Source organism: Pinus tabuliformis, chromosome X (assembly GCF_031772625.1).
Source record: "Pinus tabuliformis cultivar Carrire ecotype Pingquan chromosome X, CPIR1, whole genome shotgun sequence".
NCBI classification, from domain to species: domain Eukaryota; kingdom Viridiplantae; phylum Streptophyta; class Pinopsida; order Pinales; family Pinaceae; genus Pinus; species Pinus tabuliformis.
Window position 1 is genome coordinate 968,849,043 of NC_142308.1, and position 23,716 is coordinate 968,872,758.

Here is a 23,716-nt window from a genome sequence, read left to right on the forward strand (position 1 = left end):
TTGACACAGACAATTTTGTCAGGCCAGAATCAGTAGCGCTAATTCTCCAGGAAAATGAGCATACATGCGCAGGCACAATTTTGAAGAAAAATATCTACAGGGAAGAGGCAGAGGCTGAGCCAACTCAGCAGGACCATTAACTCACCACAAGCAGCAGTCACAATCACAGGTGACAAGTCCAGGATACAGCGTACAAGCCTTAAAGACAAGTCTTCCAGCATTTATTCAGAATATCTCGACCGACTTAGCTGTTTCCAAAGGCTAAAATATCTTCTGACAGAGCATTAAAATGCCTGTACTCTGTAATCAATGCTGTATTAAATTTTGGTCATAATATCTTAAGTGGTTGGTAAGAATGTTAAATCTGAGATAACTCAGAACTCAGATATTTTGTAAATCACCGCAAGTATATATTCACCCTTCACAGCAGTTGAAGGGGTTGTTGTAATTTTCTTTTGAGAACTCTCTCTTACTGTAATATTTTCAGAGAAGTAATACAAAGGAAGAATGGAATTTCCAAGGCTTGGTGTACTTTGAAGTATTGTGGTGAAAGATGAATGTTACAGGATTCCAGGGTGTTGCATAAAACAATAAGTATTCTCAAATCTCTTTGTTATATATTTTCGAGTCTTTTGTTCTCTTTTTTTGTTTAAATGTTTTACACTTGATAGCAAGGTGAAAGGATAGTTCCAGGACTTAACCCATGATTACCCTGGACTCAAACTGAGCTATTATACATGTTTTCCTCAGATACAGTGACAGAATTGTAATTCTTAATTGCTGCATTTCAAAACTGTGTCTTTTGCTGTGATAGACATTCCCAGGGATTCAATTTTTGCCCCTGAGACGTCTGTCTTCTTCTCTTAAACCTGTCTGCTGGAAATATTTAAACAATAAGTGAAAATTCTTAAATGCTTTCACTGTTTTTGTTACCGGTTTCCAGTCATTTAATCAAAAAACTGTTCTATTAAGCACTCAAATGGCCCTGTAAGTCCCATCTTTCATCTCACAGTTTCAAACACATATAGCCACAGACTCCATTGCCCAATGGTACTCAACTTCTCTGAAAACTACATCACTGAAATCTGAAAGGAGTTTCATCAACCAAAAACATAAACAAAACCTGTGCATAATAGCTAGCCTAAAACCCTACCATAAACAGTTACAAATCATAAAGAGAGAGCCCTCTCCGATCACAGTTTGGCTAGAAACAGTGATCCAAAGATTGGTTAGTGGTTACCCCGGCCGTATTCCCTTGGGAGTCATAGGGAACAACCTGGGTGTTAACACAGGCAACCATATATTTTGATTTCTGTGTGGTTTTGATAAAGGTACCAGTCACCCACTTTGGTCTGCTTGGAAAGCTGGAGGACTATCTTTTATGGGCTTATCCTAGTTGGAGGATTCCCAGTGAGCATGGTCATGACTGGATGCAAAAAAGAATCTATAAAGTCTGAGTAGGTATATGGTTATCCAAACTCATGGAAAAGTGGGGTCCAAAAAATAATAGATCTAGGTTGGCCCCTGGTGTCAAGCTTTTGAAGAGTAAAATGAAACTTCTCTAAATGATAATATAGAAATAGATGGTATAATATAGAGAAGTATTTGAACACCCTCTCATTTCCCATCCTTGTGAACTGCTCATGCATTCTATCAGCTATGAATGTGGCAAAGTCATATATGGTTGCAAGAGGTTGTCCTGGGGTATAGATGGACATGAAAGCAAGAATTATTTCATCAATGTACTCACTTGTGGTGTAACCCAAAACACATGATATCATGGCTACAATGTTCTGGCCCCATGGAGAGAAAATAGCTGATACATATGGAGGGGAGTCCTTAGGGATGTGTTTCTCCTCCCTAATGAAGGTTTGGAACAACTGGGCCAATTTTGCAGGGCTAAGCTTGGGATACTGGTCCAACAGGTCTCCAATTGAGAGTGGGGTTAGGTTTGGCCCTAGTTGTAACTACATCATTTCATTAATGGACTCAACTGTGATAGTGAATAGGACCTTCTAGTCATGAGACATTATGGTTCTATGGCTGGGGATGTAGCATGCATAGCACATATGAACAATTTCTGGAAAGATGTGAACTTGGGGGAACTGGTATTTGGGCAAATTTGACTCCCAAAGGCCAATCTCATCAGCATGGTTAAGGTATTTGTCTCTACTTTGGAAATGCACTTTGAGCAGGGGCTCTAGTACAGTATTGTATTTTATTTGGAAGTCCCTGTCAGCCAAGGGAAGGTGGTCGAGGTCCAAATGGGAAGTAGTAATGGGTCTTATGTCCATGGCGATGGGGGCAACCATAATTCAGTTCTTGTGGATTTGAATTACACTCTGGGGGTTTTAGCAAAGGTTCTTGGGACTTTTAGAGGGTTTTAGGTAAATGGAGGTCTTGCAGATGGTTATGGCTCAGAGTGTTAAAATTAAAGTAAATTTGATATTTTTTACTTAATTAATAGTGTTATGAGGGTGAATTTACTTGGAATTTGACAATGGAGTTGGTATTCCACGGTTAAATACCTGGAATTGGGTGAAATTGACTGTAAATGGTGGTTGATGGCGACTGCAGAGGTTTGTATGGTTCTGGTACGGACTAATGAATGAGCTGGGCTGTCTGAAGCATTTATGGAGCAATGGCAGAGGTTTGTGAGAAAATTTGCTGTTTGTAGGGGTCACAACGACTTTCTGAGTTCTCAATAGAAAATGCATGAAAAGAGTGAAAAGAGGGGTAATTGGGATTATATAGAAAAATGTTAATTTTGGTGGGTTCATTAATTGATGAACAATGGCCATTTTTTTAGTTATACTGGATGGTTGTTTAATGGGGTCATCACACTACTTTTGAGAGGGAAGTGGTTTTGAGGGGGGCTCACTCGATCTAGTCGAGTGCATGACACGTAGCATTCTAGGGGTCGAGGAAAACCACCTTATCGGGCAAGTAAAGGACGGACATCAGGCTCAACCAATATGGACGTGAGCCGTAGGATGTGGGGAAGGGATGATCAATGGGAGTTGGGCGATGGAGTTGCACGACGATTTACACAAAAAGTTTTCAGGGGGGGCCCATGGGTCTAATCACCAGTGGTATAGGATTAAATTAAAACTTAATCTCATCGGGGGCACTTTAATATAGGATTAAGAACTAAGGGTGGGGTTTTAATATATTTTGTGGGATATGGGGTAGTCATATAGTTTATAAATAAACTAAGGGGTGGGATTACTTTATATAAAGGAGTTAAACATATATGGGCCAATGGGTTTTTTTGGGAATTTTGTATATTTAATTAAAAAGTTAATATGAGGAGAAATGAGTGGAAAGGGTATTGTACTTAGGTATACACAATTTATGCACTTTCCATACACTTAGTACTTAGGATAAATGTATTTGGTGGGTTTTTGCATAAAATATGTTTATCATGGAGTTTTCCTAGGCAAAAAGAATTTAACCTTAGGAAAAGGGGTTTTGTGAGGGGGACGAATGAATTGCAAGGGAATTTAACACCTTTCCTTCTTAAGTCATCAAGCCAAGGGTCTGGTCATACCAGAATGCAGAGAAATGCTCTGAGCCTCTTTGACTTAAAGAACTATAAGTATTGATTGTTTTATTATGAAAGGGAAATTAGTGAGTGTTATAGGGGTTAAAATGAATGATGGGGAATCAATCATTTTGAATTGGTGAACCATTGCTTTTTCCTTTGTAAAATGCTTTTTGTACATAGAAACATATCATTTAAGCATAATCGATGTGCTTTTATCAAGTGATCTTTATAATCATGCAACCTTTCTATTACTTACCCATTCACCTACCCTACCATTTTTTCTTCCTTTATTTGGGTGCATTTAGGCTAGCAAACCCTTATCAATCTTTTTCTTTTCTTTACAAAATAAACTATCTAATTCTAACCTTATATCATCCAAGGGCTCAGATTAAACTGATGAGCACCTTTTATTTACTCTACCTATCTAATGATCTGCCAAGATTACACTGTTTGGTCAAATTTTATTCTCTAACTAAAAACATAAAATTCAGAACATGAAATAGCCAAGTTTAAACAATTTGACTATCATGGATTGTGGAATGAGTAAAAAACTGCACACAAACATTTATTATGCATTAAAGTAAATAGTAATGGCATTTTGACTTGCTCACTTTCATGGTCTCTTTTTTTCTTTTGGGGTTCATATATTTTCATTTTTTTGGACCTTATTCTTATTCTTTTTGTCCTTTGTTTATTCTTTTAGGACATACCCTCTTTACATTTTTTAATTTTTTAATATGAAAAACATTTGCAGAAATCAAAGGTATGTACAGTATTACAAGGCTTAATCTTAGTCATTCAAAATTATGACTCCTATTGGTATAGGTTCCTAACAGCCTCTTGACAACTTTTTGAACATGTAAACTCAGAATCTTTGGCCAACAACCCAAATAAAGGAGAGGCCAACTTGCTGAATTCTTTTATGAACCTTCGGTAGTATCCAGTGAACCCTAAGAAACTCCTTACATCTCTCTGCTTTTGTAGAGGTGGGACCCTTTGGATGATGGCTATTTTGTTCGGGTCCACCTGCAATCCTTCCTGAGATATTGAATGACCTAGCACGATCCCTTTAGTCATTAAGAATTCACATTTTTTAGGCTGAGAGATAGGTTAATTTTAATGCATTTGTGTAGTAATTTGCCTAGGTTAGTCAGGGATTCTTGAAAATCACAACCATAAGGTGTAAAATCATCCATATAAATTTCCACTGCATCATGTACTAATTCGGTGAAAATACTCAAGATTGCTCTCTGGAAAGGGGTAGGATCATTGCATAGGCCAAAAGGAAGGACCCTATAGGCAAAAGTACCCCAAGGATAGGTGAATGTGGTCTTATCCTAGTCTTCTGGGTAGATTTGGATTTGGTTGTACCCATTGAATCCATCTAGGAAAGAAAAAAACTTTTTCCTTGCCAGGCCATCTAGCACTTGATCAATGAAGGGTAGGGGAAAATGATCCTTCTTTGTGGATTTTTTCAACTCCTTGTAATCAAAACAAATCCTCCACTTACCATTTTTCTCGGGAACTAACACTAAAGGGGAGATTTACTCACTGTTGGAGATAAGGTAAATGAATCCTGCATCTAGCAGTTTTTGGAGTTCTTCTTTGACTATATCTTTAAGAGCTGGATTCATCCTCCTTTGTTGTTTCCAGACTAGTTTGCAACCTTATTCGATGTATATGTGGTTATTACACACTGAGGGGTGTACCCCATTTCCTTGTAACTCCAAGCGAATGCTTCTAGGTTTTCTTTTAACATGTTGCATATCTTTTCCTCTTCGAGAGTAGAAAGAAATGGATTAATTTTCAAGGTTTTCTCTGGGCCAAATTCTATGGTTTTGACATGGAGTGGGTTGGAATCGGCCAAGCATAAGTCAATTGGATTATTGTTCTGGGTTTCCCTTACTTCTTCTTCTAATGGTAACAAACTAGGAGTTGGAATTTGGAGCAGGTGTTCAATCAGTTCATCCTCATCTTGTTGTCCTCCTCCTATGGTTTCTTCTAAAGCATAAAGTTGGGCAGAATAAACCTCATCTTTTTCCTCCTTCTCCAACCATAAAGATAAATCATGCTCTAGAGAAGGTTGAGTAGGAGGGTATAAGAATAACTTCTTGGACATATGCCTATTCTTGATGGTCATATTCCCAGCTCTGTAGCTAAAGTAAGCATCGACTATGGCCAACCATGGCCTCCCAAGGACGAGAGGGTAACCAGCAAGCTTAGCCTTAGGCTGGAGAACTAGAAAATCTACAGGGTACTCCCAGGAGTCAATGGAGACCATCACATCCTCCACAATTATGTAAGGGATGATTGTGGAATGGTCTACAAGTTGCAGAACTGTTGTGGTCTTCCTCAATGACCCTTGGAGGTTGAGCTTGAGCATGGTGTCCTTGGTCATCACATTAATGGCATCCCCAAGATCGATCAGAGTGTGTGGTACAATTGTGCCATTGATGTGCACATCTACTACAAGGCTTCCAGGGTCTAGATATTTCTGACATATTACCTGCCCCAGCATTAAGTCGGGCAGCTGCGCAATGAAATTAATGGTAGGGGGCATCTCTTTTTCTTCTTCCTAGATGTTTGAAGCATTTCTCCTTAATCAACTTATTGTAAATGGGAACATATTTTATTGCCTGGAGAAGGGGGATCTTTACACAGATTTTTTAATTCTCCCAGAAGTTCAGTTTCTTCTGGGGTAGGCTAGAGCGGTTGGGCTAATCGCTCAGGAAATCGTGGATATACTTTAAGGTTTCTTTCCTCTCTTTCTTCCTCAACCTCCCTATGTGGAGGGGGAGGTTGGTTATCCAAGAGGACTCTCCTAGATCTCAGGTTAATCTCCTAGATTTCCACAGCATAAGCTGGAGATGATGTCTCTCCACTATACATGTTGAGCCTGCCTCTTGTTCGGGTTTGGATTTGGTTTGGCAGGCATTTGGGGTTGCTTGGGCGGAGTAGAGTGTAGGAGTTGTGGTTGGGCAGGTGGTGGAGTAAATAAAGTTGGAGTATTGTTGTATTGGGGCTTCCACCCTTGGAGTGGTGTATTCCACTGAGTTTGTGGTGGAGCATAAGCTTGAAATGACTGGCTAGCTGGCTGGGAATGATACTGAGATGCATAGGACCAATGAGGGGGTGTAAACTAGGAAATATGAGCAGGGGGTCCCTAAGAAGGTAAAACTGTGTTTTGGTTGGGGTTGTAATATGCATGGGATGATCCTTGCATGCTCTGCTGGTACGGTCTAGGCCCAGGAGGCCTCCTTTGGTTAATGTAGAAAAGCTGCTCAGTGACCCCTTTAGCTCCTTGATATACAACTTTGAGTCCTGGTAAAGAAGGGCACTTCTCTGTGGAGTGGTTTTATTCATAGACCGAGAAAATTTCAATACAGTTCAATGGACATTTGTTCAGAGGATGCCTCCTGGTGCAACTAGGACAAAATATGGCCAAGGCTCTCTCTGATTCATCTTGCTTTCTTTTGATTTTCATGGTGTCCAATTGCAAGGCAAGGGTTTGTAGCATCTCACTTTTGAAATATTCCAACATATTCCAATGTCACCTTTGATGGATGAGTTGGAAGATGATGTACTAGCCATTGGTTGACTACCCCTACCCTTTTTCTTGGTTGCCCTAGAATGGTTTCTAAAGACAGTGTTGATATCCTCATAGGGTAATTGATAGATATCTCCTCCTGCTAACAAGTGTAAGGTATCCAGAAGGTCTTCTCTTACTCCCCTGAGCAGGACCAGCTTTAGGGACTCAGGATCAAGTGTACACCTGTCCCTTTTGTAACTAAGTTGGAATCTTTCTTCGCAATCTTCTAAGGATTCATCCTGGCCTATGGTCATCCTGAAAATTTCTTCTTTAGTATCCTTTGACCAACAGTAGTCCTGATATTTGTTGTTAAAAGTCTGCTGCATCTAAGCCCAGGTTGTGATGCTATCTCCAAGTAAGCCCATGAACTAGCACAATGCTGCATCCTTGAGGGTAGATGGAAATAGTTTTAACTTTTTCTCATCATCTGTATAGTCATAGGTTTGACATATAACAACAAACTCAAATAGGAAAGTTTCAGGGTCTTTTGTGATCAGGCCATGAAAATGAGGTATGGAAAAGGGGCTTACATTCTTCATCTTAGTATCCTCGTTGGTTTCCCTGATGGGGAAGGCACCCTTGAATCTCTCTCTATTCCCTTTGTCATTTTGGTTTTTAGCCATTGGTTTAGTAGGAATGGGTTCATCTTCTTCTTCTTCCCCTATAGGTTCTTCAAATATGTCAGGTTGCTCACCTAAAGGTTCCTCCAGTTCACAACCACCAAAGAAGAGAGAAGGTTGGCTATTGGATGCAATGGGGGTATTTGTAAAAAATTTTCCTAAATTGTCCCTATTCCTATGAGGCATGAAAGGAAATATTTTTGGGTGGTTTTTGTAAAAAATTTTAAGGCTAGAAAGTACTTTGCAGAAATGAAATTTCTGATTGAATGAAAATCACTGACAGAATGAAAAAGCTACTTGCTGAATTGAAATTCTAGCTGCAGAATGGAAAAGAAAGTAGATAATGACAAATGAAAGAAAGGAAGCTACTAGATTACTTTTGTAGAAATAAACTAATGGCAGAAAATTGAAGACAAGAAATAGAAGAAAAGAAAGCAGTAATCACATTCTACTTAGACACCTCCCCGACAATGGCGGAAAAAATTGATGAGCGGTAATATTGCAACAAGGATGCTGCAAATCCCAGGCTACCAGCTTTACTTATCAACCTGGGGTTCGTACAAACTTGGGGGCGACAGTGCTATATGCACAAGTAAAAGTGAAGGTCCTGCCTATTGTCACTGTTCATTCGATGAGAGACCCCGGGTGTTCCAAGCCAAACTTCTATAGAGTTAGAAGAAGCTTGATTCTTTGTTGGAAGAAGAGAAAATATATTCTAAGAGAGCTACTCTACTGCAGTAATGAAGAAAACAACATGTAATGCTAAATCACACCATATCATAATTAACCATTTAAACAGCTATGCTAAGAAGAATTTCTAAATCAACACTAACCTAATGTTGCTATCTAAGCTACAGAAGTAAAGAGCATCAAAACATACTAATGCATAAGTAATAAAACTAAAATAAATCTGTTTTCACTTTTTTTTTGGTTTTTTGGGAAAAATCAAGTATGTAAATTCACTGTTCTTGTGGATGTGACAGGTGGATGGAAGGTGGTTGAGGATGGATAAAAGGCTTATGGAGTGGTTGGATGGTGTGGAAGGGTCCTAGGAGGCTTTTCGTGACTTCCTAAAAGTTCCCCATCAATTCAGCCTCAAAACATGCCGTTTCAGGAAAACCTACAGGATGTACTAGAAACCTATAGGGTGATCCTATAGGAATTACAGAAAACCTACAGGATGTACTAGAAATCTATAGGGTGATCCTATAGGAATTACAGAAAACCTACAGGATATTGCTAAGAGCTAATTGTGAGGTGTTGGATGTGTTGGGAAGCTTGGAAAAGGTGTGTGATGAGTGATATGGGCTGTTAGAAGGTCTAGGAACACTCAGGAGTCAATATCAAAGTCTGATAATAGATGGTTAGATTCACTCAAGGCATCTAAGGGAATTTTAATAAAAAATTACAAAAACTAGTGAGGGTGATGGTGGAGCAAGAGATGGTTAGGGTGGATGAGGTGGAAGGTGGCTGCTGGTGATGAACTCTGGGTCTCCTCCTGAATTACCTGATGTGCTTAAAACATATGTGTTTCCCAAGAACTATGCAACAAGGCACATTTTCATCAAATAGAAAAGCATGAATCAATTGCCTATATTATGCATGAAGAGAGTGCTAAAGGGAATGAAAGCATGAGTGAGATCTTATTGCAGAAATGGAGTAATGGAAAAAGATGACAATGAAATGAACCAAATGCTGAATGAAGACAACAAACTCCAAAGCTCATGCAAGAACTAGAAATCTGTGTTTTTGGGGCTGTTGAAGGGTCTCTTCCTCAAGTCATGGTCCTAGAGGGAGGAAGTGAGGCTGAGGCACATGCTGACAACCTTATGGTGATCCTTTTTCTCCTTGCTAACCTGCTAACTGAAAGAAGGAACAAATGGAAGAAAAATAACATACAACCAATCTAATCTACATTGTTGTAATGGAAATGCAACTACTAAGCAAATGAATAATGAAACTATGAATCTATGCTCATGCAAGAACTAGAAATCTGTGTTTTTGGGGCTGTTGAAGGGTCTCTTCCTCAAGTCATGGTCCCAGAGGGAGGAAGTGAGGCTGAGGCACATGCTGACAACCTTATGGTGATCCTTTTTCTCCTTGCTAACCTGCTAACTGAAAGAAGGAACAAATGGAAGAAAAATAACATACAACCAATCTAATCTACATTGTTGTAATGGAAATGCAACTACTAAGCAAATGAATAATGAAACTAAACTCCAAAGCTCATGCAAGAACTAGAAATCTATGTTTTTGGGGCTGTTGAAGGGTCTCTTCCTCAAGTCATGGTCCCAGAGGGAGGAAGTGAGGCTGAGGCACATGCTGACAACCTTATGGTGATCCTTTTTCTCCTTGCTAACCTGCTAACTGAAAGAAGGAACAAATGGAAGAAAAATAACATACAACCAATCTAATCTACATTGTTGTAATGGAAATGCAACTACTAAGCAAATGAATAATGAAACTATGAATCTATGCTAGCATACGTGTACAATAAAGAGGAGTCTTGGCTACTAGGGTTGGGCCCTAACCTAAGAGCTTCAGCCCTTTGAGTTAACTTAGTGCTGGCTCGAAACAAAACTCATTCTTATTATCAAAACAATGGATTACATGATTCAAAAACTGTCACAAGTCTTGCAGCTCAAAAATAGAGTAGAGTTTTACAATCAAAATTATGAATCCTACTGAGGTCCTAGGCCTTTGTACTTATACATCTTAAGTCTCCGATGACTTCCTTAAAATTAGGGAGGATCATCTCCCAAACTCGAGATAAACCGGTTCTTTGTCTTTCACTTGCTCGGTTGCCTTCTAGTCCTCATGATATGGTTGTTCGCACTCCGAGTTGATGGAGGAATATTCGAATGGAGGTTTAGTAAATGAGGAGGATTTACCTCCTATAATTCCTCTCCCTTGTCCCATTTGAGTTTTTGACCAAGGACGTTGCAAAATTCCTTTCTTTTATCCTTTAATCCTGCATTAAATACACATTAAACCACAAAGCAAAATATCCCACTCTAACTCATCTCATAAACAAAATATAATCAAAACTATGCAATAAGTTATGAGAATAGTTGTTTTGACTAAGCTAGGAGGTGAATTAAGGCCCATATAATTACCCAATGATGAGGGTCATCAACATGAAAGGAAATCCTTCTTATTACATGGTTCAACTATGTTATACTCAACCAAATCACCTCTAGCAGGGAAGGTTGAAGTGTCTTGAGGAGTTGCTTTGTTCAACACTTCTGAAGTGATGGACTTACTTTTGTTTCTAAAGGAGGTTCCCTTGGAATTAGTTGCATTTCTAGACTTACTCTGTACAGTCTTAGAAGGATTGACCAGTGGTGAGATCCTTCTTAACAATTGCTCCTTTAATTTATGTCTTGTCTCCTCCTGTTCAAAAATGGGCCCTTAACTATGTCGACCATTTTTCTTCTAAGGGTCGGGCATCACTTTGTGGTGGTGCTTTGACACTTTTCTTGTTAGAATTAAGGATACAATCAAAAGTATTCACTGTGTTTCCAATACTATTAATTTCTTAATCCTCTAGAGGTACTTTTATTTCTTTTATTTGTTTCATTTTCTTATCTACTAATAAGGAATCTAGAATGTGTCCAACAAAATAATTCATGTTGTGGTTCCAGTGTGGGAATGTATTTTTCGAATGATATTCCAGATATAAAGAGAAATAGTTGTCCATGCCTATACTTTCTATATTCATCACAAGTTTCAAACTCTAGGTAGACTTGGAGTGTTGATTGTTTTTGTTACTATTACTATTCCTTAGAAATGGGAAGTACTTGGGAGGATTTCTATTAGTAGAAGTCTCGCTTGACCTTCTCTTCAATTCTGAAATTTCATTGGTAAGTTCCTTCACTATTCAGGCCAAGATTTCAATATCTAATGAGTCATTTTCTTTAGCTGTACTTGAAGAAGGATGAGACTTCCTACTAGTTTCTTTGGAGTGTTTTGATTCATCGTCATCAGTAATAACTCCAATAGAACACAATTCCTTATGGTCGACATTGCTTCTACAAATTTTTGTGCCAATGTTTCCTTTACAGATCTTTTAACAAATGAGGAAATGTTAGTGGGAAAGGAAGCTATGTAATAATCAATAGTAATCAAATCATGTGGTTCCGTGCCCAGGGAAAACTTGTTCAATATACCATTGAACTTTTGATTAAAGTATTTCACTTCCTCCTTTCCCCCCATCTTACTATTTCCGTTCAATAACATGGCGAGAGCCTTGTCATCAACAAATTTTTCCAGGAATAAATTCTTAAACTCCCTCCAACTATGGATTGAATTGACGACATACTATGGTACCACGTTGCTTCTTTACCTTCTAATGTATAAGGGAAAGGTCTGCAAGAAACATAATTAAACTTTACCTCCAACATCTGTAGATGCATGTAGAAATCGTCAATTTGATCTTCTAACTTTGCCTTCTTAAATGGATAAAACTTTGATAAAAACTTTTTCGGATACCTAGTCATCTTATGGAGATTGTCCAGAAGAGCAAGATTCCCTTGGGCCATCCAATCCAAGTCCTGGTCATCCGTGTATTTTTCTCTTGGTTCCTCCTTCTTTTCATAATCTGAGGAGTCTTCCCCGTCATTGTTTAAACCATCAAGGTTTCGTCATAAAGAATGATATCATCCTCATACCCTTTGTTAATGAGTGGAAGTGGATCTCTATACACCATATCTTCTGAGGACTCTACTAACTCGTCAAGAGTGGCAAAAACCAAATCTTCCAGTATAGAAACTAATATACAGTTACAAGTTGTTTCTTTCTTCTTCAGGTAATGTGGTAGACTTTGTACAACTGGAAGTAACTTGATTTCCTTCGTAAATTTACAAGTTATGGGTAGAAGTGACCATATTTTCCCGTAGGCAATCTTGTATGTCAACTACAGTATAGGTTGAGAAGACCCACTTACTTTGGAAATAAGGATTGGGATGGTGCTTAGAATGTAACTACCATGTCCAGAAGATGAATCATTGGGGTGTGTGGAGTTTTTAGCCATAAAAAACTAACTACCCTTCTTCTAGTTCCAGAATTTTAATGGTATTGGATACTGACAACATACAGGGGGTATCCACAATATAAGGTGCCAATTAGACCTCACACCATTTGGTGTAGCAGCCCCATCTGGAATATGACTTGAAAGTCATTTACTTAAGGATGTGCCTTGGATTTAGCTATTAGCACGAGAGAGAAGCACAAATGTTCTTTTGAATGTGAAAGTGAGAGCACCTTGTGAATGTTCAATTGAAAATGTATCAAGGTTCTCTTATTGCTAGTGGTAAAATAAAGTGAGCCTCAAAGAGAGAAGTAATAGTACTACCCTAATGGATACACACATGAATAAGAAATATTTGTCTAACATCGAGTGAAATAGTTGACATGGATGTGACGATCATTATAAACATTACAACAAATTTCCAATAAGTTGAGCACTGAAGTCACTGAAATAGTTCAATTACTCCAGTACAGGTGAAATCAAACATGAACCATTAGAATTCAAAGAATAGTCTTAGAAACATCCATAATCCATGTGTGAAAATGTGCTGGGCTGGAAGGCTTCAATTAAGCAGAAGTTCCAAGATACATAGATATAATGAACATCACTAGCTCCAATAGTGGAGTGTTAGAGCCACTACTTTCTCCCAAAAAGTACTAACTCTATCATTCTAATGCTTGTGGGAGAAGACAAGGTTAAAAGTCCTTTACATGAGAGATGAGGATCCTTTTACAACTTGAGGCATGACCTTTCACATCCCCATGCCTCTTGAATTTTCAACCTCTAATGACCTTTCGCTTCTGCAACCTTTGGACTTCCAAATTACTTTTGGAATTACATATGACTTTTGGTATTACATGTATTTTGGACTTCCATCACTCTTTTGTCCATGCATGGATCTTGGAATTCCACTTATTTGTCTTTACAATGATTACAACATTACATCATATCTTCCACATCATCGCGTGATGAAAGTATGGCATGTCACTATTGTTGATTACTAGGACTAATAGTGACTGATGACATGGACTTTCTTTAGCAGTGACATGGCTGCCACTTGTGTCTTCATTCTTCATGTAGCTTAGATTGTTGATTTCTTCACCCTTCAAAGGATATTTGACCTAATGGAGTCTTCAAGGTTCTACAATCATCAATATTTCAATGCGTTCTTTGTTTTTTCAATGCTTCCTTTGTTTGTTTTCCTTTCCTGATCTTCCTCATGTGGGCTTGCCATGTTGTTCTTGAAATACCTATATCTATAATCACTCATGAAAACCAACCATATACCTAAAAATATCTTATTCTACCATGTTTTATGCATACTTTTTGTTCATGCCTTATCAATGCACATAAAAACGACAAGGAGAGCTTATGAGCACACTTTGAAATGTTGAAAGGCTGAGAGGTAGAGGCTTCAAGGCTTCGTCATGCGCTCAAGAGAAAGAGGAAATGAAGGTAGGGTGCATGGCGCTAGTCCAAAGGACGAAGGGGAAGGATTTGGTCTTCCCAAGTGTGTTCTGCACTCAAGGGAGAGAAGGAGGGTGCAAGGCACACTTCCAAATGTTGAAGGATAGAGGATTCAAGCCTTTAGGGTGCGGTCATGTGCTTAAGAGGCCCAGGAGGTTGGATGGCGCATGTTTGAAGGATGAAGGGTGAGGTTTCATGCCTTTGAAGTGTGCTCATGTGCTAAAATGGCTAGGAGGGTGCATGGTGCACTATGAAAGTTTGAAAGGCTGAGATTAAGGCCTTCAAGGTGTGCTCACGCGCTCAAGGTGAGCTCACTGCTACAAGTCGAAGGAGTTCACTCAAAGGAAGACTTGGTTTCTTGAAGGGCACAATTCAAAGCAAGGAAGGGGAAAGGGCTTAGGGAGTGTGATTTGTGCTCTTAGAGGGAACATGGTGCACTTTCAAACAATGAAGGATTTCCGCTCAAGGCTTTAGAGTGCACTTTTGCGATCCTAACCTCGACGAGTTCATATTATAACCGAAAGTCTGGGATATACGGCGAGGGGTGAACATGATTGGTTTAGACATAAAAATTCGTGTGACACATACCCAGTGAGAAAACTTAGACAAGATTTAAAAATGATAAGTATACATCAAAATTCCACCTTACATGCATTCCCCAAGTACAACAATTGAAGTGTGTGTGACTGTGACCAAAAAGTGTCATTTTGCCACAATAAAGATGTTACGACCATGAAATACACTAGATATTTTCTAATCAACGCAACATCACTTAAGAACATTCAAGAACACTTGAAACATATATAATGAAACAAGATTACACTTGGCGTCCAAGGTGACACTTGACAAAACAATAAAGTAGGCTCCAAAATTTGAATGTAGTGAAATTTTGGAGGGTGTTGTAGCAACTACAATAGGACATTAGATTGAAATAGAAGTTAGAAGATAAAGATCATAGTGGAGAATCCTTATATTCAAGCCTTATGAAGGAGGAAATGAAATAGAATGTACCATGTCTCAAGAATACAAAGGATAGCAACTTGAAGAGTGGCTTGATATTTCCACATCATCATCAATTCCATGTCAACAATGTCAAGTAATATCTTGTCAAGGTGTCAAAAGAGTCATCACGTGCCACATCATTTGTGGATGTAATTATATAATTTTATGATATTATGAGAAATTTAATATAAATTGGAAGTCAAAGAGTCATTAATAGAATGTGAAAAGTCATATAGAAGTTAAAGAGTCACATGGAGATTTGAAAATATAGTTGGAAGCTCAAGAGTCATGAGGGGAGTCCAAGAGTCACAAGGGAGGTGAATAGTAATCTCATTCATTATATATACACCCTCATAGCTAAAGAAAATGAATTTTCACCTTAGCTCCTACCACTAGGCATTAGAAGGAAAATAGTTCTTTTGGAGAGAAAGTGGTGTCTCTGATGCTCCACTGTTGGAGCTAGTGATGTTCATTGTAACTATGTATCTTGGAACTTTTCCTTAATAATTGAAGATCATTGAATCATCACACTTTCATACATATATTGTAAATATTGTAAGAGTATTCTTTAAATGTTTGTAGTGTACGTTTTTCTTAATTTGTACTATATAAATTGAACTATTTCAGTGACTTTGGTGCTTATCTTATTGAGTGTGTACCATATATGTTTTAACACTCGTTACTTCTAAGTGGAGTATTTTGTTGGTTTTTTAATGATTCTTTATATGTATATGATCATGTGCATTTATTAGATTAATACTATTATTTTTCTCTTAAAGGCTCACTTTTGTCCTCTTTTAGTGAAACTACCTTGATACATTCTACAATTGAACATTTCACAAAGCATATTCACTTGTTCCCTCAAAATTACATGTTCATTTATTTCTTGTTCTAACCATTGTAGCCAAGGAAAATATTTAAGAATCATGGTAGTTAGGCCTTAATTCTGGAAGGGACCCTATGCCAAGTTGTACAAAGTCTAGTTAGGATAGCTCATTAGGGAGACCCCTTTGGATGTTTGAAGATTCCAACACTGTCAACATTCTGGCACTAGAAGGAGGGTTGCCACCTTTTTATGGCTAATAACTAATCACATCCTAATAATTCATCTTCTATGCAAGTATGTAACTTTTCGAGTTCCACCCCGAATCCTATTCCTGAAGTAGGAGGGTCTTCCCAACCTAGTCTGGAGTTATCTTACAAAGTTACTAATAATTAACTCTAGGAAATTTAACTTATTACTCATCAGTGGAATATTTGGTTTTTTCCACCCTTGAGGAATTAACAGAGTCTTTAGAAGAAGAAGAGCAACTTCCACCCATTGACAAAGAGCACGAGGAAGATCTTGTTTTTTTCAACGAAGACAAACCAAGAGTTGATTTTGAGTTTAACGAAGGCTTGAACGATGAAGGAGAAGGCTCATCTGATTCAGAGAAGGAGGAAGAAAAGGAAGAAAAAGACAAGGCTAATCAAGAATTGGATTGGATGGAACAAGGGTCAGTTGCTCTTCCAAATAATATTCATAAAATGTCGAAACATCCAGAGAAGTTATTATCAATGTTTGATCCTGACAAGAAAACTAAGGAAAATGACCATATTGATGATTTCTACATGCATCTGCAGATGCTAGAGGTACAATACGTAAATTTTTCTTCTAGACTCTTTCTTTTTACTTTAGAAGGTAGAGAAAAAGTATGGTACCATAGTTTGGCTGTTAATTCAATCCATGGTTGGAGGGAGTTCAAGAAATTTTTTTTGGAAATTTTTTTTGATGACAAAACTCCTACCATGTTATTGAAAGAACTTGGTAATATTAAGGTGGGGGAAAGGAGAAAGTTAAATATTTTAATCAAAAGTTTAATCATATATTGAATAATTTCCCCGAAAATACGCAATCTCGTGATTCTATCACTATAGATTATCACATGTCTGCCTTGCCAACTAACATTTATTTTTTTGTTAGAAGCATTGTGAAGGAAACATTGGATTTAAACTTTGCAGAAGCAATTGTTGTAGAAAAGGACTTGCGTTTTATTAGAGACATTAATGATGATGAATATTGTAAGGATTCCTAGGAAGTTGGTAAAAATACCAAAGCCTCTTCCAAAGTTAAAGAGAAAGACTCATTTGACATGGAGAGCTTGACCAAGTCTTTGAAGACACTCACTAACGAAGTATTAGAACTCAAGAGGAGGTCAAGTGAGGCATTAACCATTAGAAAGCCTTTCAAGTATTTTCTCTTGAAAATGAATAATAACTCTTAGTCGGATAAATATGTTAAAAGTTTTAACACAATTTTCAACATCAAAATTCTGGGCATGGATAATTTCTACACTTTCTATCAAGAAAAAAATTCTGAGGAAAGATGCTCATAGTGGAATCATAACATGAACGCCATGATGAATAATATCATAAACACCTTATTAGTGGAAGAACAGTGTGATCACGATAAGGAAGAAAATGAACCGATCATGGCCGATGAAGATTATGGTGTTGAGAACTCAATGAATATGCTTGGTGTTATATAAAACACTGATAACCAAAGTGTTGATAAACCATCAGTGAGTGAAGATCCTTAAAAACCAAATGACCATTATAATCTGACTAGAAGAGGACTTGTTTCTAAGCAGGATCTAAAGAAGTTGTTGTTACAAACTCTTCTTCCACTCTCTAATCCATCTCAGAATCTATAAAAAAATCTGGGAAGCACTCCATCTTCTAATATCACTTCCACCAATAATAAGAGTAATTCCATCGCTCCCAAATATTCAAACAGAGCCACACTACTTGATTCATTAGCACAACTCATTCATATTGACAATATTGATTACAATATTGTTGACAATATGAAAATATTATGCACTAACATCTCACTCTTTGAGCTTGCAAAGATAATGGGTCTGTGAGAATTGATTCTCCAAGCACTATCATCACACTCATCGACAGTTAAGGAAGTTTTTTATTCTCAGGTAATTTCTAGTAACTCTCGTGATATAATCAAATGTGTGGTAAATGTTATTATTTGAATTCTAATGCTCCCTACCCCCTGTTTTTGTTAATTTTTTAATTGATTCTAGTGCATCTGTGAATGTCATACCACTATTTGTCGATAAGAAAATTAGTGCCAAATGGGAGAAAAATGATGCATGAATCATACAAATTGATAGATCATTTGTCCAGTCCATTGGTTTGCTTAGAAATGTTCTCATTTGTTTTTCATCAGACCACAAAGTTTACCAATGCATGAATATTGTGATTGTGGACATTCCTGAAGCCTATGGATTACTTTTGAGTAGAGATTGGTCCAAAAAGCTCCAAGGATACTTTGCGACGAAGTCGATCACATTTATGGGTTCCATATAAGGGAAGGAATAACTAGATTTGAGTAGAAAGCGAGTCGCACATGAAACATACTGTGACACAACTTGAGGGCCATAATGAGCCGTTAGGTTTTGTAGACATCATTTTTGGAAATTGCTTTTTGGAAGTATATTACGGACGTTATCTTGAACAACCTTCACCCATCCCACTAGATACACAGTTGGAACTACTTCCTAGAAATCCAACTAGTGAAAATGACCTTTGTATAATAGAGGTAAATAGGGTTAATGTAGGACATAGTTCTAGTACTACTAATATTTGGACTTTTTATTTTGATGGTTCAAACACAAATGAGGGATTTAGAGTTGGTTGTATTTTAAAATAACTATGACAGAAAAAACATCCGATCTCTTTCCACTTGGAATTCGAGTGCACTCATAACATTGTTGAATATGAAGCACTCATTCTTGGTTTGAAGAACACTTTCAAACTCAACTTGAGGTGATCAAAGTAATAGGTGACTCTAAAATTGTCATGCGATAGGTACGAAATATGATACACTGTGTGTCACCTAATCTCAAGAATTATCGACAAGAGGTATGTCATTTGATTTTACATTTCCAATCTTTTAATATCATTTATGTTCCTCAAATTTTTAATGACATCGCTAATACATTAGAAAATGATGATCCTAGGTTGTCTCCTTTAAATGATGGCTTTTCAATTGAGATTATCTATAAGCCATCCATTTAGGATAATATTACTATTTTTCACATTTTTAATGATAACCATCAGATACTGGACTTTATGGCGGATGTTGATGTGTTCAAACATGTTGCGATCGATGAAGACAAGCATGAAAGAGAATTACAGGGGTCAACACAAGTGAGTAGAGGAAATACCATGCCCAATGGTGTGGTATCATTTGAAAATTTGTACAACCCACATAACCAGTTCAAGGGGCCAATCAATGAAAATACCCATAGCTCTACACTCTTACCTGAACAAGTAAATCTTAGGAAAAATGAATATACAAAGTTTGTGAACCTTGGTGCTTGTTGTACACCTCAAGAGCAGAAATATTTCATCCACCTTTTCAAACAATATCAAGATATCTATAGGTTTTAACCTTGTACAAAAATGACGTATAATCAAATTCTTAAAAGATAAAAATATACAATGGCAAGAAAATAAAACGAATATACATAGATATTTTCCCCTGAATCCCAAAACCAGGAATACCATATTTATTTTTCATTCTATTCCTTTCAATGTTACAATACATATATATACATTGCCGAAGCATTCATAAACCCCAATCCACTAACCCTAAATTAGAACAAAACCGTAGTTCCCTTGATCAGATCTACAAAATACTATGTGAAAAAAACCATCATGCCCAAAACCATGTGCACAAACCATGCCCAAAGCAACTGGTAGTTTTTCCCACCATCTTTGGGTCTACCTCCCATCGTTGGGTCCACCCATGAAGCGTAGAAATAATATAACACACACCCAACATTTTTCCACTTGTTTTATTTCCACACAGGGGGCCACAGGAGAGCTTAGTCATTGGTTTAGAGCTGCAATGCCTATTGTTTCTCTACACCAAGAAAACTTCTTAGTGCTCACAAACTTTGTCAATGCATCTGCAACATTCTTCAAAGTGTCTACCCTTACTAGCAACACTTTTTGTCTTCAACCATATCCATCACACAATGATATTGAACATCAATGTGCTTTGTCGTCAAATGATAAACAGGGTTCTTTGCCAAGAAAATTACACTTTGGCTGTCACAATCTATCCTTATAGCTTGCCGTACTAACCCCATACTTGAACATAATCTATGCAACCAAACTTATTCCTTGGTTGCATGAGTGGCTTCCATGTATTCAACCTCTGTAATTAAAAGTGCCACTACATATTGTCTCTTGCTCATCCAACTGAATGCTCCTCCAAGTAGGTTAAACACATACCCACTTATATATATTCTCCAATATAGATCTCCAGCCAAGTTTGCATCAACAAAGCCACAAATTTCCAAAAATATATCCAATCCCAATCTTCCTTGGTAGCACAGACCATAATCACTAGTCCCATGCAAATACCTGAAAACCCGCTTCATTTTTGTCAATGACCCTTCCATGGTTTTGACATAAACATGCTCAATACTCCCACTGCATGTGCAATGTCTAGTATAATACAAACCATTTCATACATTAGACTACCTAATGCACTCCTATATGGAACATTAGACATGTTCTCTTCCTCTTCTTGTGTCTTAGGACACTGTTCAATAAAAAATTTACACCTACATGAATAGGAACCTTGATAGGTTTACTATCCTGCATATTGTCTTGTTATACTTTCTTTAGTTTAACTAGAGATTCCTCTTTTCCTGATATCATTTAATTTCCATGCCCAAAATATAGTTTGCAACCCCAATATCCTTCATGCCAAATTTGGAGGAAAATTGAGTCTTCAAATCCTGGATAATTTCTTTTTCGTTTCCAATCAACAACATATCATCCACATATAAGACCAAATCAATAATACGATCACCAATTAATTTAAAAAAGACATAGTGATACACTTTGCTTCTCCTAAAGCCAAGTCCCCATATATATGTATCAAATTTCTGATACTGCATCCTTGGTGATTGTTTTAACCAATACAGAGAATTCTTTAAGCTACATACTATTTATTTCTTACCCTTCACTACAAAGGCTTATGGTTTCTTCATGTATATCTCTTTTTCCAGATCCCCATGAAGAAACATTGTCTTCACAACCATCTGTTCTACCTCAAAACCAAAAGTAGCAACAATAGATAAAAGTAATCTAATAGAGGCTAACTTGGAAACAAGAGAAAAAATATGACCAAAATCGATTCCTGACACCTGGGAATAACCTTTTGATACCAAACAAGATTTGTTTTTCTCCACCTTTCCTTCTGCATTCATCTTCTTTTTAAACAATCATTTTCTACAAATGGGTTTCATTCCAACCGAGAACTCCACTAGATTCTAAGCCTCATTTTTGTCCAAAGATTCCATTTCATCAACCATGGCCTCTTTCCAGAGTTTTCCATCCTCTGAATCCACTTCCTCCGTGATAGTTATGGGATCATCATTAGTGACAGATACATAAAAAATTGAATAGAAAGTAGATGGACTATACCTCTCTCTGCCTTCTCTCTCGAATTCATCTCCTCAAAACTGGAGTGTGTATCTTTTCCTCTTCTAATTTCTATTATATTGTAGAGTTTAATTCTTCCTCCTCCAGTTCAAATTTTATCTTCTTAGGTTTCTTTTGTAGGAATTCATGTTTAATAACATCTTTCACCTCTCTAAACACCACATCTTGGTTGTACACAACTTGCCTTGTTTTTGGGTTCCAAATATTATAACCTTTTAAACCATCTGTATACCTAATAAAGATACACCTCTCATATTTACTATCCAGCTTAGTCCTTTTATCCTTTGGAAAGTGTACATATGCATCACAACCAAATACCCTAGATGTGAAAGAGAGGGTTTCTTACTAGTCCATACCTCATGTGGAGTCATTTCCTCTAATGTTGATGAAGGTGATTTGTTAACCAAGTAACATGTAATATCCACTACCTTTGCCCAGAATTTCTACCCTAATCTAGCGCCACTAAGCATGCTTCTTTGCTTTTCCATCAACGTCCTATTCATCCTTTTTGCAACTCCATTTTGATGAGGTGTGTATGGAGTAGTATTTTATTGTGCTATAACACACTTATTATAGAACTCTTCAAATTCCTTCTTCTAGAACTCTCCACCATTATCTCTCCTCAACACCTCAATATTATTCTCTATCTCATTTTCCACCAGAGCCTTAAATTATTTAAACTTGTAAAAGACTTCAAATTTCTTCCTAAGGAAATATATCCATGTATTACTTGAGTATTCATCTATAAATGAGATATAGTACACAAACATACCCAAAGGTGGAATTGAAAAGGTCCAAACACATCACTGCGTATATGATCTAATATCCCTTTTGTCTTCTTAGCACTTGAGGGGACACTCATTCAATTTTCTTTCCCATATACACAATGTTCATAGAAATTTAAATCCAGATAGAAATTAGACATACCTTCTACCGTACCATTACCATGTAGTATTTGAAATCCATTCTCTCTAGTGTGTCCAAGTCTTTGATGCCATAGCATGGCCTTTTCTCTAGAGACCACTAAATTTCCAGCTCCACTCTCAGGAACCACAAAACTATTACACTCATCAATAATAGTGCTACACAGAAGCTTGTATAGAGTTCCAATCTGAACTCCCCATATCAATACCAATGATCCCTGAACCATCTTGCTGGTACCTTTCTCGAACATTGTTTTTACACCTGCATCATCCATATTGCTTACAAAAGTTAGATTTATGGCTAATGCAGGAATATGCAGACACCAGGGAGTGTTCTAATCCTTCCACCTTGCAATTTTAGCTTGACTTTTCCACATCCCATGATTTTGGCCTTCTTTTCATCACTGAGGATTAAAGTGAAAGGATGCACCCGAGTCAATCAACCAAGCCTCGTGATCTATGTGTATACTTGAAGAAGAAGCCAAGTACATATCCCCACCTTCATTTGAGGTGGTTTTCACTTCTTCAAAAGGATCATCATCAAATCTATTTCCTTTCTCAAGGGTTTCATATTTACAATCCTTTTTGTAGCTCCCTTCTTTTGCACATTTACATCATACCTTTACAGGTTTTTTTTGGAGATTTAGATATCCCTCTATATTTAGATCTCCCACTTGAGGACTTATTTTTGTTTATGTTATAGGGCCATCCTGTTATAGACAAGGCATCTCCATTTTGGCTCTCCATATTTTTCCATCTCATCACCTCTGACAACAAGGATTTGACTATTTCATCAAACTTCAAGGTAGTTATATTGCTATCTATATCAACAACTAGACTATCCCATGAATCTAGTAGAGAAAACAACAAGCTGATGCACTTATCTTCATTTGAAATAATAATATCAATAGATTAAAAATGACTTACCATAGTATTGAAGTCATTAAGGTTCTTTTTCTCTGAGTCTCCATCCTTCATCCTTAAGTTATAGAGCTTTTTCTGTAGGAACAATTTGTTCAC